The sequence below is a fragment of the Canis lupus genome, chromosome 15, assembly GCF_048164855.1.
Source record: "Canis lupus baileyi chromosome 15, mCanLup2.hap1, whole genome shotgun sequence".
NCBI classification, from domain to species: domain Eukaryota; kingdom Metazoa; phylum Chordata; class Mammalia; order Carnivora; family Canidae; genus Canis; species Canis lupus.
In genome coordinates this window covers 40,726,864-40,740,763 of record NC_132852.1, presented here as the reverse complement: position 1 = coordinate 40,740,763, position 13,900 = coordinate 40,726,864, and positions in this window count along the sequence as shown.

Genomic DNA, 13,900 nt, shown 5'->3' with positions numbered 1-13,900 from the left:
GGGTGCTAATATAAACAGTAAGTTCATATTCCAATTGTTCATTACTAGTATATAAGAAAGCAATTGACCTTTGTGTATTATATCCTGCAACTTTGCTATAGTCCCTAATTGGTTGTAGGAGGGTTTTTTTGCATTGTTGATTCTTTGTGATTTTCAACATAGACAATGATGTCATTTGTGAACAAAGACAGTTTTATTTCTTCATTCCCAATCTGTGTACCTTTTACTCCTTTTTGTGTCTTATTTCATTAGCTAGAACTTCCAGTATGACGTTGAGTAGGAACAGTGAAAGGGAACATCCATGCTTCCTGATTCTAGCAGGAAGTATCTAGTTTCTCACCATTAAGTATTATATTAACTGTAGGTTTTCTTTCCTCCTCAGATTTTCTTTTTAAATTGAAGAAGGTCCCCTCATTTCCTACTTTGTTGAGAGTTTTGTTTTATCATAAATAGGTATTAGGTTTTATCAAATACTTTTTCCACATCTACTCTATGTAATCTTTATTTTTCTTCCTCAGCTTTTTTTTTTAAGATTTATTTATTTATTTATGATAGACATAGAGAGAGAGAGAGAGAGAGAGAGAGAGAGAAAGAGAGGCAGAGACACAGGAGGAGGGAGAAGCAGGCTCCATGCGGGGAGTCCGACGTGGCACTTGATCCCGGGACTCCAGGATCGCGCCCTTGGCCAAAGGCAGGCGCTAAACCGCTGAACCACCCAGGGATCCCCTCTTCCTCAGCTTTTTGATGTGATAGATTATGTTAATTAATTGTCAAATGTTGAACCAGTTTTGCATACCTGGAATAAATCCCACAAGTTTGTACTGTGTAATTATTTTTATAAATTATTGTTGAATTTAGTTTGGTACTATGTTGAGTATTTTTATATCTATGATCATGAGAGATATTGATCTATGGTTTTCTCCACTCACAATGTGCTTGTCTGGTTTTGGTATAAGGATAATGCTGGCCTCATAGAGTGAGTTAGGAGTAGTCCCTCTCCTTCTATCTTCTGGGAGTGATTATAGAGAATTTCTATAATTTCTCCCTTAAGTGTTAGGTGAAATTCAGCAGTGAACCCATCTGGGCACAGTATTTTCTGTTTGGGAAAGTTATCAAGTATTGATTTAAGTCATTTCATAAAGATAGGCTTATTCAGATTTTCTATTTCTCTTTGTGTGAGTTTTGGTAAACTGTGCCCTTCAAGGAATTAGTTCATCTTACATAAGGTATTGAATTCATGGACATGGAATCATTCTTAATATTCCTTTATTAACCCTTTAATGTCCATGGGCTTAGTACTGATGACCCCTCTTTTATCTCTGATATTAATAATTTGAGTTTTTTCTTTTTTATTCTTAGTTAATCTTGCCTAGACGTTTATCAATTTTATTGATCTTTGCAAAGAACCAGCTTTGTGTTCAATTGATTTTCTCTAATAATTTCCTGTTTTCCATTTCATTTATTTTTGCTCTAGTTTTTTACTTACTGACGGTTACTTTGGACTTAATTTGCTTTTTGTCTTCTAATTTCCTAAAGTGAAAGCTTAGATGACTGACTTTTTATCTTTTGTCTTCTCTAATGTATGCATTCAGTGCTATAAATTTCCCTCTAAGCCAGGTTTTTCCTATACCCTAGATTTTGATTAGTTGCATTCAAGTCCATTTTCCAAAAACACTATACCATGAAAAAGGACACATCCCTGTATAGATGTCGTGACAAGACAGTCAAAGAGCAGTGAAGTCAGCAGCTCTGGGTTTGCATCCCAGCTGGGGACTGGCCTTAGAGTCCCCATCTGTGAAATAAGGAAGTTGGCCAAGACAATCTCTCAAGCCCTCCTCTGGTTCTAACACTTTGAGATTCTAATATGTCTTTTGGGGAATTTGTTAATGTATGAAAATGTCTTGTTGAGTACATTTTTCTTCACAAAGTAAAAAAAAAACCCCACACTATACCACTTATAGGTAGAATAAGTACCTTATAACAGAATATTCCTGATATTCTGTCCTTTATAGTTTGTCATTCAATTTATATATCCATAGCTATAACAAAATGCACTATTCTATTAGTATTTTGAGCAAGTTGCTATCTGTTAGATCAATTAGGAATTTAAGAAAACCCCAACATTTTATTTTACCTTCAGTTATTCCTTCTCTAATAATCTTCTTTATGGAAATCCAAGTTTCTAACCTACATCAGTTCCTTTTTTCTGAAGAATTCTTTTGATATTTCTAGCAAGGCAGACCTAAATGCAATAAATTCTCTTCCTTGTATTTGTCTAAGAAAAGCTTTATTTCTCCTTCAGTTATGAAGGTTAATTTTGATGGATACAGAATTCTATCTTGGTACGTTTTTTCCATTAGCACTCTAAAACATTTCACTCCTTTTCTTTTGCTTGCATGGTTTCTGAAGAGAAATTGAGTTCAATTCTTCTTTTTTTCTCTTCTATATGTAAGATCCCCAACCCCTTCCTACTCCCCTGGCTTATTTCAATATTTTCTCTGTCCTTAATTTTTTATGATTTGAACATGATATGTCTAAATGTAGTTTTTTGGTACTTATTCTGCTTAGTATTCTCTGAACTTCCTGAATCTTTGGTCCCCACCATTAATTTTGGAAAATTCTTAGTCATTTTTGTTTTAAATATTTCTTCTGTTTATTTCTCTTTTTCCTTTTCTCCTTTTTCCCACTATATGTATGTTGTAGCTTCTGGAATTTTGCCACAGTTCTTGGATATTTATTTCCATCTTTTTCATTTTTTTTTTTCTCATTGCACTACAGTTCTGGAAGTTTCTATGGACATTTCCTCAGTTCACTGATTCTTCCCTCATTCATGCCCAGTCTACTGATGAACCCATTAATGCATTCATTTCTGTTGTTAGTCTTTAATTTTGAGTATTTCCTTTTGACTCTTAGAATGTCCACTCTCAGGGGGCAGCCCAGGTGGCTCAGCAGTTTATGCCACCTTTGGCCCAGGGTGTGATCCTGGATCCCAGGATCAAGTCCCATGTCAGGCTCCCTGTGTGGAGCCTGTTTCTCCCTCTGCCTGTGTCTCTGGCTCTTTCTCTCTGTGTGTCTCTCATGAATAAATAAATAAAATCTTAAAAAAAAAAAAGAATTTCCACTCTCTGCTTATATTATCTATGTGTTCTTTTATGTTGATCACTTTCCCCCTTAAGCTCCTTAACATATTAATCATAATTGTTTTAATTTCTAGGTCAAATAATTGCAATATTTCTGTCATATCTGAGTCTATTTCTAATGTTTGCTTTGCCTCTTGAAACTGTGATTTTTGTCTTTTAGTGTGCTTTGTAATCTTTTGTCGCAACTTGAACATGTTGTGCTAGATAAAAGGAACTGAGGTGAACAGCCCTTTAGTATTAGTCTCTATGTTTATCTAGCTAGGAGTTAGGCTGTATTTGTTGTTTGCTATAGCTGTGGATATTGAAGGCTACAATTTCCTCTGGTACCCATGTTGTTTTCTGACCTGGTGTCTTTTGGATTTCCCAGAGACTTATTAAATAAAGTCTAAGGTGTGCAGCTCTTTCAGTGTCTTTCTCTGTTGTTATAAGGAACCCTGCTGATGTGCAGGTGGGAGAAGCCAGAGCTTCTAGATCCTGGTGTGGGGCCTCAGTCTGTTGGTGAACTTGTGCTTCCAGTCCATAGACTTCACCAGCACTTCTCAGTGTTCCCTTAGTGGACAGAATGGCTAGAGTGGGCTGCAGTTGACTGTTTCCCTTTCCTCAGGGTAGGTTAGGCTCTGATAGAACTGCAGCAGCAAGTCAGGGTTACCCAGTTCCCCCAGAAGTGGGTCTTACTAAGAACAGAGTACTCCTGTGTATTTAAAAAACAGTTTCTTTTCTTCTCCCCCTGCTGGAAGCATGAAGGGATTTTTCTTCAATATTCACTGTGAGAATCTGGTCCGCTCTTGGAGGTAAAGGCATAAAACTGTGAGGCCCCCTCGGCCTGGGTCCTCCTGCAGATTTTAACTCTAAATTTGTCCATAGTGAGTCCATCAGTTCATCAGTAGCACCTTTGGGTCTCCTACCCCTGCAACGGTTCCTGCAAAGATTTCTGCTCCTGATATTCTGCTCCTATGAGCTGTGATTCTCTGCATCAGCCTAATTTTGGGAGCACTGGTTTGCTCTCTGACCTCTATTTTGTGATGAATCTAAGATAAGTTTTTGATTTTCATTTTCTTCAGCTTTTTCTCCTTGAGAAGATAGGAGTGATGCCTCCCAAGTTTCTCACATGCTGAATTAGAAATTAGAAGTCTATTGAAAACTGTTTTCTTAAAAAAATACAAACCAGAGGTAGGATGGAATATAGCATATTTTTATAAATGTACCGGCTTGCTTTTCAAATAATTTTCCAGAGTATATATCAGACAGACTCCAATAGTTGGTTAAGTTCAGGGAGAATAAATCAGCTGACTAAATGATCAGCACATTAGCTGATAAATCAATGACAAGACTTTTTAAAACCAGGAGAGCTTCAGTAGTTATAACCTTAATATTTTACATGGCAGGCTGACTTACAGAGCTGATAAATTCAAACCAAGAGGTTGAGGATTAACAGCTTGGAGAGCAAAATGACCTCCACTGAATGATGCCTTTTACATCTGCCCTGCTCACTCCATTTGGTCTAGAATCCTTGGAACTAGTACAGGCTGTGCATTATTTCCAGCAAACTAGAAGGGGAAAAACAGAGCAAACATTTCAACACACCTTCTAACTCTATTTGGCTTCCACAACCCACACTCTGAAATCCTGTTCTGCGTTCCTCTTGTCTCTTGACACAAAATTATCCCTAAATGGTGCAGTTATTGCTCTAAAGCAGCTCCTGCTCAAATCCAATGTGACATTAATGGCTGCTTCAACTTCCAGCAGTGAGCACAGAGGGCAGAGTCCAAGAACTCAAGCATGGCCCCTCCTTGTCTTGTCCTTTTCTGCTCACACTTCTCCCAGGTCACTCTCAAACAAAGCAGTTTCTTCCACATTAAGCCAGAATCTCCCAGTGCTTTGTCTCTTCCCAGGCTTTTCAGAAACCTCACAAATGGCATTTAGTGTTTCAGAGGCCTGACTTATGGGTATTTCTGTACTAAGGGACCAAACCAGCCCAGGAAGCAGGGCCAGCCTTTCACATGCAGAATATCTTTACAGATAGAACTTGCTCTGGGTGCTTGCCCTCCCCCTAGCACACACTCTCTCACCCCCACCCCAGGTTTCCACCCTGTGAGATTAGGCTCTGCTTCCCACTGGCCCCCACAGTCATGAGCAGGCCGTGAGCTCTTGCAGCACGCAAAACTGCCTCAGAGTGTCTCTGGGTGGTCCTGGCCCTGCTCGGGTGTGTGGGGCCCAGGGAAGGCCTTTCGATTGTCAGTTCCTGGATCCGAGCGCCAGTGAGGCCAGGTATAAGCATCCCACAACAACATAGCTCTTTGCCACAGAGAACTCCCCTGACAAAACAGTCAACAAAACGGCTTGGGACTCCCTGGTCACACGGAGACCCTAAGCAGTGTGTTCTAGGGTGGTGAGGGTGTGAGCTAAGTGAGCACTGTCAGAGGTTTTGTGGCGCTTCTGCCATGTTTTTTTACAAAGGCAGCCCTGGCCACGGCATAAGAGAACTTAGTGCACAGGGAGCTCTGCGTCGTTAGCAAAAGTCAGGATCTGAAAGACCGTGTTGTCTTTCAAAATGGTTTGTTTCTGTTTTTTAGGGAGAAGAGAAAAAAAAAAATGAACAAGTTTGAAGGAAAGCAAAATCTCTTGTGTTTAACCACATATGAGAATTAAGATGGAAATTGGTAAATGGACTTAATTTAAAAGTTTGTTGCTATGTCCACAATAGCCAAACTGTGGAAGGAGCCTCAGTGTCCATCGAAAGATGAATGGAGAAAGAAGATGTGGTCTATGTATACAATGGAATATTCCTCAGCTATTAGAAACGACAAATACCCACCATTTGGTTCAACATGGTTGGAACTGGAGGGTATTATGCTGAGTGAAGTAAGTCAATCAGAGAAGGACAAACATTATATGGTCTCATTCATTTGGGGAATATAAAATATAGTGACAGGGAATAAAGGGGAAAGGAGAAAAAATGAGTGGAAATATCAGAAAGGGAGACAGAACATGAAAGACTCTTAACTCTGGGAAACGAACGAGGGGTGGTGGAAGGGGAGGTGGGTGGGGGGTGGGGGTGACTGGGTGGCGGGCACTTAAGTGGGCACTTGATAGGATGAGCACTGAGTGTTATTCTGTATGTTGACAAATTGAACACCAATAAAAAATAAATTTATAAAAAAAAAAGTTTGCTGCTAAAACAGGGAAAGATCAGTAATTACTCCAGTGCCTTAAATTTTTGATAATGTCCCCTCAGGAGCAGGGGATGGACCACATGACAGTAAGTAAGGGCTTTCCTATGTTTGCCCTTTTATAACATAAAACCAGGAGTATTAATGGAAATATCAAACAGCTCTGTCCTCATCCTTTTATCACAATATTGCTGCGTAATCTCTGTCCTGCACTCTTCCCCATACTTTTCATCTATTCTGTTGGTCCTCTCTGTAATTTCGCATGTGACTTGGAAAGGGGGTGAAAGGTTAGGGGCCAGTGTATGACGTTTGCACTGAGCACAGTGCGCCCCAGTGTTACCACCATGCTGATGTGACGCTGCCCCAGACATCACATAAAAGCAGCTAAGGAAAACTCTCTCTGAGTCAAGCTCCCAACTGTTTTTGTTTTGTTTTGTTGGGTTTTTTTTTTTTAAGATTTTATTTATTTATTCATGAGAGACACAGAGAGAAAGGGAGAGGCAGAGATACAGGCAGAGGGAGAAGCAGGTTCCATGCAGGGAGCCTGATATGGGACTCAATCCCGAGACTCCAGAATCACGCCCTGGGCCGAAGGCAGGCGCTAAACCGCTGAGCCACCCAGGGATCCCCAAGCTCCCAACTGTTATTTTTAACCTGTGGTAGCCAAGGAAAAAGAGCCTTGGGAATGCAAATTTTGCCAAAGCCCTGCCATATGACACTGCATTATAATTTTACCTCTTGGGACACGAGTCTTCTCATTTGTAAAATGAGTTAGTGAACAGGGTAATAAACTCTTCTGACTACCTCTAACACTCTGAAAGCAAGCTAAATTAGTATTTAAAAATTAGAGTTACCTGCATTTTCATATTTGTTGCAATCTTGAAAAGAACAGAATGAGGCTTTTTACCTACTCTATCAAAGCTGAAATGATTTCTTTTCTTCTATTTAGGCGTCTAGAGAAGACAAAAACTCAGGACTTCTTTTACACCTGGAAGCAGTGAAAACAATCTATTACGGTGGCTGGCCTGCACACCAGTGTCAGTTCTTTATCTGAAAGAGAAAAGCATCGCAGTGACCATTCACTTAGCCAACAATGACCTTTCCAGGAGAGTAGCTGCATGGCAAATGCCACCGGCAGGAAAGCTGGTGAATGCCTCTGCAGCACGGTGGGGTGGGGTGGGGGGCTCTCAGGCCTGCTTGCTCCTTTAAGGGGACCTAAAGCTTGATTATCTGACTTTCTGGTAACTAAGTTCAAAGCACTTTAGAAACTTTGAGTCAAGGTTATAGACAACAACCATAACAAAGTAGAAGAGCAGATATTAAATTTAAAAAAAAACACAGGAACTAAAAAACAATGCTGGTGGGGTATAGATGACTTTCTGTGATACTCATGAAGGCATGGCTGAAGAATTGAGAAAATGTTATATGTGCGGTATGTTTAGAAAGCTGAGAAGTGAGAACATTTTTTACAAAAAATGGTTAAGATACCCTCAGACTGTAGGCTTTGGCAGGTCAGTAAGACATTTCCTCCCATGGAGCATCTTGCTAAGGGCTAAGGCCAGGCAGGTGAGTAGGAATAGTTCAGGAAGGCAAGGAGAGAAAATTACTCTTTGGACTCCACAGGACCAGGAGGGGCCAAAAAGAAGATGCTGCAAAGCTAAGGTCCTGGGGTCAGGGGCATCTCATACCTGTTTTAGTATTGTCTAAAACATGTTTGTATTTTACTCTTCTGTTGGCATCAGAATGCATATATAGAGATGTGTTGTCACATTTGTGCGTTACTATCAAAAAAACCTTAAAGACTAGCTGTAGTGCCTTCTGAACTGCCATGTCCAGGGCCTGGGTAGCCTGGGAGCCCCTGTCTCTGTCACGGCATTGTGGACCTGCCTACCTCATTGTATGTGTGCCAGGGTCAACACTTTGCTGTGTCCTTGGTTAAAGAAGGTTGGACTGGTTGTCTCGATTTCCAGAGGGGAGAAAGCTGGCTCACCCAGTCTAGAGGGGCCCTAATATGGGCATTTTGGTTTGGTGGGGCTCTCTCGTCCTGCTGCCAGGCGGACTCTGTGTAATAGAGATTTGAGGCCTGGACAAGCCATGCCTGAGTGGGCCTGTGTGAACTACCAGGGTCCAAAGAACATCTGATAGGTGTCAGATGGGTGCATATTGATGGTCCTCAAACCACAGATCCAGGTATTTGAGCTATTTTGACAACTTATTTGGACTGAGTTGATTCTTATATCATTAGCCATAAAGATGACCAAATAAGCCATTTCTTAACCATAAAACGCTAGGGGACATAGCAAGGAGTGACCCCAGAACCCTACTTACCCACTGTCCCTTAGTCTTTTTAGACTTCACACCTGGTGCCTGGAGCTCCATGGGCAGGGTTTGGGCTTCTAACCCAAGGTCAGCATTTAGATACAGATGCTGGGTGGGTAGGAGGGGAGGGTCGTGCAGAAAAAATAGGGAGTGACCCAGGAAAGAGGAGAGAGAAGATGAGGAGATAGAGGACATTAGGATAAAGTTGGTAACTTGGACTTCAAAATTTTGCTGTGACTTTACCCTCACTTGAGCTAGTTTCACGTTAACCAATTTTGTACAGTAAAATACAGAGCTCTAATCTGGGTATTTTGTATTTTTTTTTTCTATTTCTGTGTATTTTTGCTAAAGTTTCTAAATAATTATCTTATAAGCAAAAATAAGAGTTGTTTTTGAAGTCTTTAATGGAACAATATATACCTGTAGAAATATCTTTTGTTTGGCTTAGTTTTTTCCTCAGTTTCTACCTATATTAAATTTCATAAATATTTAGACATTTGGTAGTACATCTATTATTCAATGGGCCAAGCCAGGTGCTAGGGAATATGAATAACCAGAGGCCCATCTTTGCCTGTCAGGGGCTGGCACTTCATGGGCTAGCTCAGTATTTCAGGAAAAAACATTCATGCCTCGTTGTGAAGATGGACAATTTTTTTTTAATTTTTATTTATTTATGATAGTCACAGAGAGAGAGAGAGAGAGAGAGAGAGAGGCAGAGACACAGGCAGAGGGAGAAGCAGGCTCCATGCCCCGGGAGCCCAATGTGGGACTCGATCCCGGGTCTCCAGGATCGCGCCCTGGGCCAAAGGCAGGCACCAAACCACTGTGCCACCCAGGGATCCCGAAGATGGACAATTTTATCCCTCATTTTAGTGCGGAGATTTTCAAAAGATTTGGGGACATTCCCATTTCCTGCTGACACAATGCTCTTCAGTCCCAAACTGTAGGAGACAGCAGTGACTTGCATGCTTTCACTGGAAGAGGGCTAAAGAATAAAAGTGTCAGAAGGCAAGACTCATCTTCCAGGTATTTAATTATATTCCATTAATGACAAGTTTTGAGCTTGCAAATATCAGATGAAAAGTTTCCTACACAAATGGATGAGACAACAACTATAAGCTTTTCAGGCAAGAAACGACGGGTAGTGCGTTTTCTAGAACGACCTTTGTGTCCTTGCCTTCTCCAGCATGATGATACTTCCAGGCTCCAGCAAGGCTTTGTGTCCCGAAATGCACAAGCTTCTGGATTCAACTACATGGTGCACATGCCTGTTCTCTGAAGCCCATTTTCCCTCCTTACTCTCTGAAGCAGAGCTGTAAGTTGCACAATGTATGTTTTACGAATGCGTACACCAGTGGAACCAGAGCTAGAGCATTTCCAGAAACCAGGGGGCTCCATGGCACCCCTTCCACATCACTGTCCCGTCTCACTCCCCAGCACAGTTGTGTCAAAGCTGCAACAAGGCAATGAATAGAACACTGGTTGGGCCTGGTCTGACTGACCGTCCAGTACAGAGACCATGGCTGAAGCCTGTGCCACTCATTTTTATATTTAATCACATGCTGATGTGTGTAAGTCTGATTGATTTAGGGCTTCACCTCCAAGCTGGGTTGTCAACTCCTCAAGTTCAGGCCATGACCCACATTTCTGTTGTCCCTGTGGTGCAAAATAGAGCCTTCAATATGGCCATATTTGCTGTGAATTAATCTGCAATATTCCACCAGTTTCCAGCTCATCTTCAGAGATCACACAAGATGGAAAACCTAATTGTCCAACTGATGCTTTACTAATCAGAAAGCATTTAGGTAGCGCCCTGTAGACATCACTGAGAACCAGAGACATACCGCTGGCCCCACAGAGGCTTACCCTCCACAGAGGAGGACAAATGTCCAAGAATTGTAGGAAAACCTTTGTTCTAGTAACTAGCCCGTTACACAGAATGAATGGCTAGATAGGTGAGTAGATAATACAGATAATACACGAAATAAGTATTGAACTTTGGCTCAAATGCCTTTATGTGTCAATATAACAGCTGAATGCATCGACTTGGTCACATGGCAACTGCAGAAAGGGAAGATTTGTTAATCCACAAATCAGCCCATATTTCTCCTGAAAAATGTTCCTTCTTATAATTGAGAGCACTTCAGCTGATTACTTAAAATGTTTCGTCCTTTAAACAGGTCATACTCTGCTTTAATTTTCTTTATGGAATGTACTGTCCTTCCAGCTTGTTGAATATGTTTGAGAGGATTAAAAATAGAAATGTGGAGAAACTGGAAGAGGTCCTGAAAAAGCAGAACACAGAAAGGATGACTAAACTGCCCTTGTGCTGGTTTTCCCACGCTGTCCGTAGGGGGCAGGCATTTGGGGGAAGGTAGTCTGTGATGCCCTTTGGGGAAAGGTCGTCCCGAGGCCCCGCGTGGGTCCGGCTGGAGTTGGGCCACACGCCGTTGGGGGACCCAGGATCCCCAGGAATTCTGCAGCGGCCCGGCTCCGTGGGCCGGTGCCTCCAGGAGGGCTCAGGGAGCTGGACCCCCTGGCCGCGCCGCCGGCTCGTCTCCGTGACCGTGCGGGTGACTCCCGGGATGTCACCTCCTCCGCCGTCGCCGCCTGTGAGAGGCTGGTCGCAGCTTGGGGAAGGCTGCCTTGAATGGCTTCGAAGACCCGGCCTGCTCCGCCGCATTACCGATTTTTGCTGCCTGTGCAGCAAAGATGCTGTTGGCGGGGACTTTGAGCCCAGCACCCCGGCTCCGGGCAGTGCAGAGTGGGGCAGCACCCTTCCAAGAGGGGACCGTCCTCCCAGCCACCTGCTGCCTCTCGCAAGCCACCTCCTTTGGGCCCAGCCTGAGAACCAGGAGGTCAGGCACTGCCCCGTTAAGCCCCGGCAAGTAAGTGCTGTAAGTATTTCTGTTTCAGTGACAAGGACACTGAGAGGAGAGTAAGAAACAGAGATATTAGGTGGCAGAGCCTGATACGGAGTCCCAGGCACCTCACTTCAGGGACTCTGTGTTTACCTCACACTCCTCCTTCTTTTCAGAGGTCTCCTCACTGGGATTCAGAAAGGCAGGAGCTGGGGTGGAACACAGAGCCGGCTGAGCCTCTGCCCTCCGCCGACCGGTGAGGCTGGGAGCTGGGGAGGAGAGGGGGGCAGCTGGGGAGGAGCCGGTCCTGCGGTCCCTGCGACCATCCGGCTCATCAGCCACTTTTGGTTAAATGTGGAGCAGACTGTGCAGCGAACGGCAGGGAAGGCTGAGCCTGGGCTCTGGTTCTAGGTGCAAGAGATTCCCTTGACCCCACATTCAAGTCCTTGCCTGGTCATCAGAGAAGACAAACCCAATATCCAGAGACCATCATTATACTTTAGAAAACATGTCATTTGTTCATCTGGAGACGAGGCCCAGTGCAGCCTGCTACAAATACCAGAAGCCTGTTTTCTTTCCTTCTTCCTTTCCTTTCTTTCCTTCTTTCCTTCTTTCCTTCTTTCCTTCTTTCCTTCTTTCCTTCTTTCCTTCCTTCCTTCCTTCCTTCCTTCCTTCCTTCCTTCCTTCCTTCCTTTCTCTCTTTCTTTCTTGAAGAAAAGGACTATTTTTAAAAAGAACTGTTGATTTCATAGACACTCAATTGGATGAACCAGCCTGTAGTAAACCACTTAATTTCAGGAAAGGGAATCAGAGTAAATGAAGGATAGATTTAGGAGATTAAAGAAGACCACTAAGAACAGGTCAATATGATCTTTATTAATGCAGTTTTGCTGCTTCACATTCTCTTCCCTTTGAATAAAAAGTATTTCAATATTTCCATTTCCTGAGAGTTCTTTATGAACAGAAGCAGATAATGGCATATGCTGAAGTCCATTTGGGGAGAGACTAATATCTCTAACATTTAACTTTTTGGATTCTTTTCAACCATTTGGTGGATTTTTCTTTAATATTTTGGACATTTCACATGACTTCAAGGGACAGTGAAAATGCTACAAAGCTGAAAGCCAATCAAAATACTCTTTGAAGAAAATGCCACCATTTCTTAGCAGCACTGTTCTTGGCTCCATCAGTGGCAAATTACAGTTTTCCTTCCATATCACAAATAACAATGCAGCTAACTCTGAGCAAGGGGCTCAGTTGGGAGGTGCTCAAGTGCTAGCAGGGCAATGGGGGTGAGAGATGGGGAAGAGAAGGGTCATTAACAAACAGACTGCTGCCATGCCCACTTGGGGCTCAGTCCTGTTGGGCATCTTTGGGAGAGGATGAGGAATGTGCCTCAGAATTGTTTCATCCAAGGGATGTGGATGCCAAGATTCACCTTCCAGCTCCCACATGCCATTGGTGCTCCTGGGGCAGTGACTTCCCAGAGGAGACTTGGGATTGCTTGAGGCAGGCACATCCTAGAGACGTGAGTGCTAAGGGCGTGCGGTGGGACACAGTGGTGTTTCCTAGCCAGGACACGCTCAGAACATTAGAACTGTTTCTAGGTTACATTTGAAAATCAAAATAGATTCTTTTTCCTGTTAGCAGTTTTTTTTTTCATCACAAATCTGGTTTAAAACTAAAATGAAGTGGAGACAATCACTAAGGTATTTCAGACAAGACCTCTGAACTCCTGATGTAAAAAATTAAGAGATTTTGGTTCAGATGAAATCCTTTTCTAAATGTCTCATTCACTGGGGAATAGCCTGCCTCGTTTCTACCCTTTGAGGTCTTGCTTCCTTCAGGCCTCTTCTGTTTCACACAAAAAGGTGAAACTGTTAGGACTCAGTGAAGACTTTCTCTCAAGCTCATGTTTTATTTATTTCCAGTAGAGAGAGACATTTTGAAAAGAAATTATTATTTTTTCTGTTTGAGCTTGCAGCCAAACCTCAGTTCAGACTGCAAACGCATGCTATCGGCAGAATAGGGCCCTCCTTGCTGTATGTCTGGCATGGAGAGGGATTGGGGGGGAAAGACCAAAACATGAAAGTAGCTGTTCTTTCTGGCCTAGATCCACAAGGTGCTTGAGTGGCCAGCCCGTGCAAGGATGTGGCCATTGGCCCTAGGAGGTCTACTATTTTCTATTCCTGGCATTGTCACATCCTAGGATAAACATTGGAGAAACATCTACTAAATGAAACCGAGGATCAATGCTAAGTCTGGTACTAAAGTATGATTTTCTAGTAGTGGAGATGGATTTGCAGTATGCTAAATCTACTCCTCACCCTCACCTTCTTATGGCATTGGCTATCACATGGGGTGTCACTGAGAGTCATTTATAAAGATGTTCTTCTGGGGGACTATCATC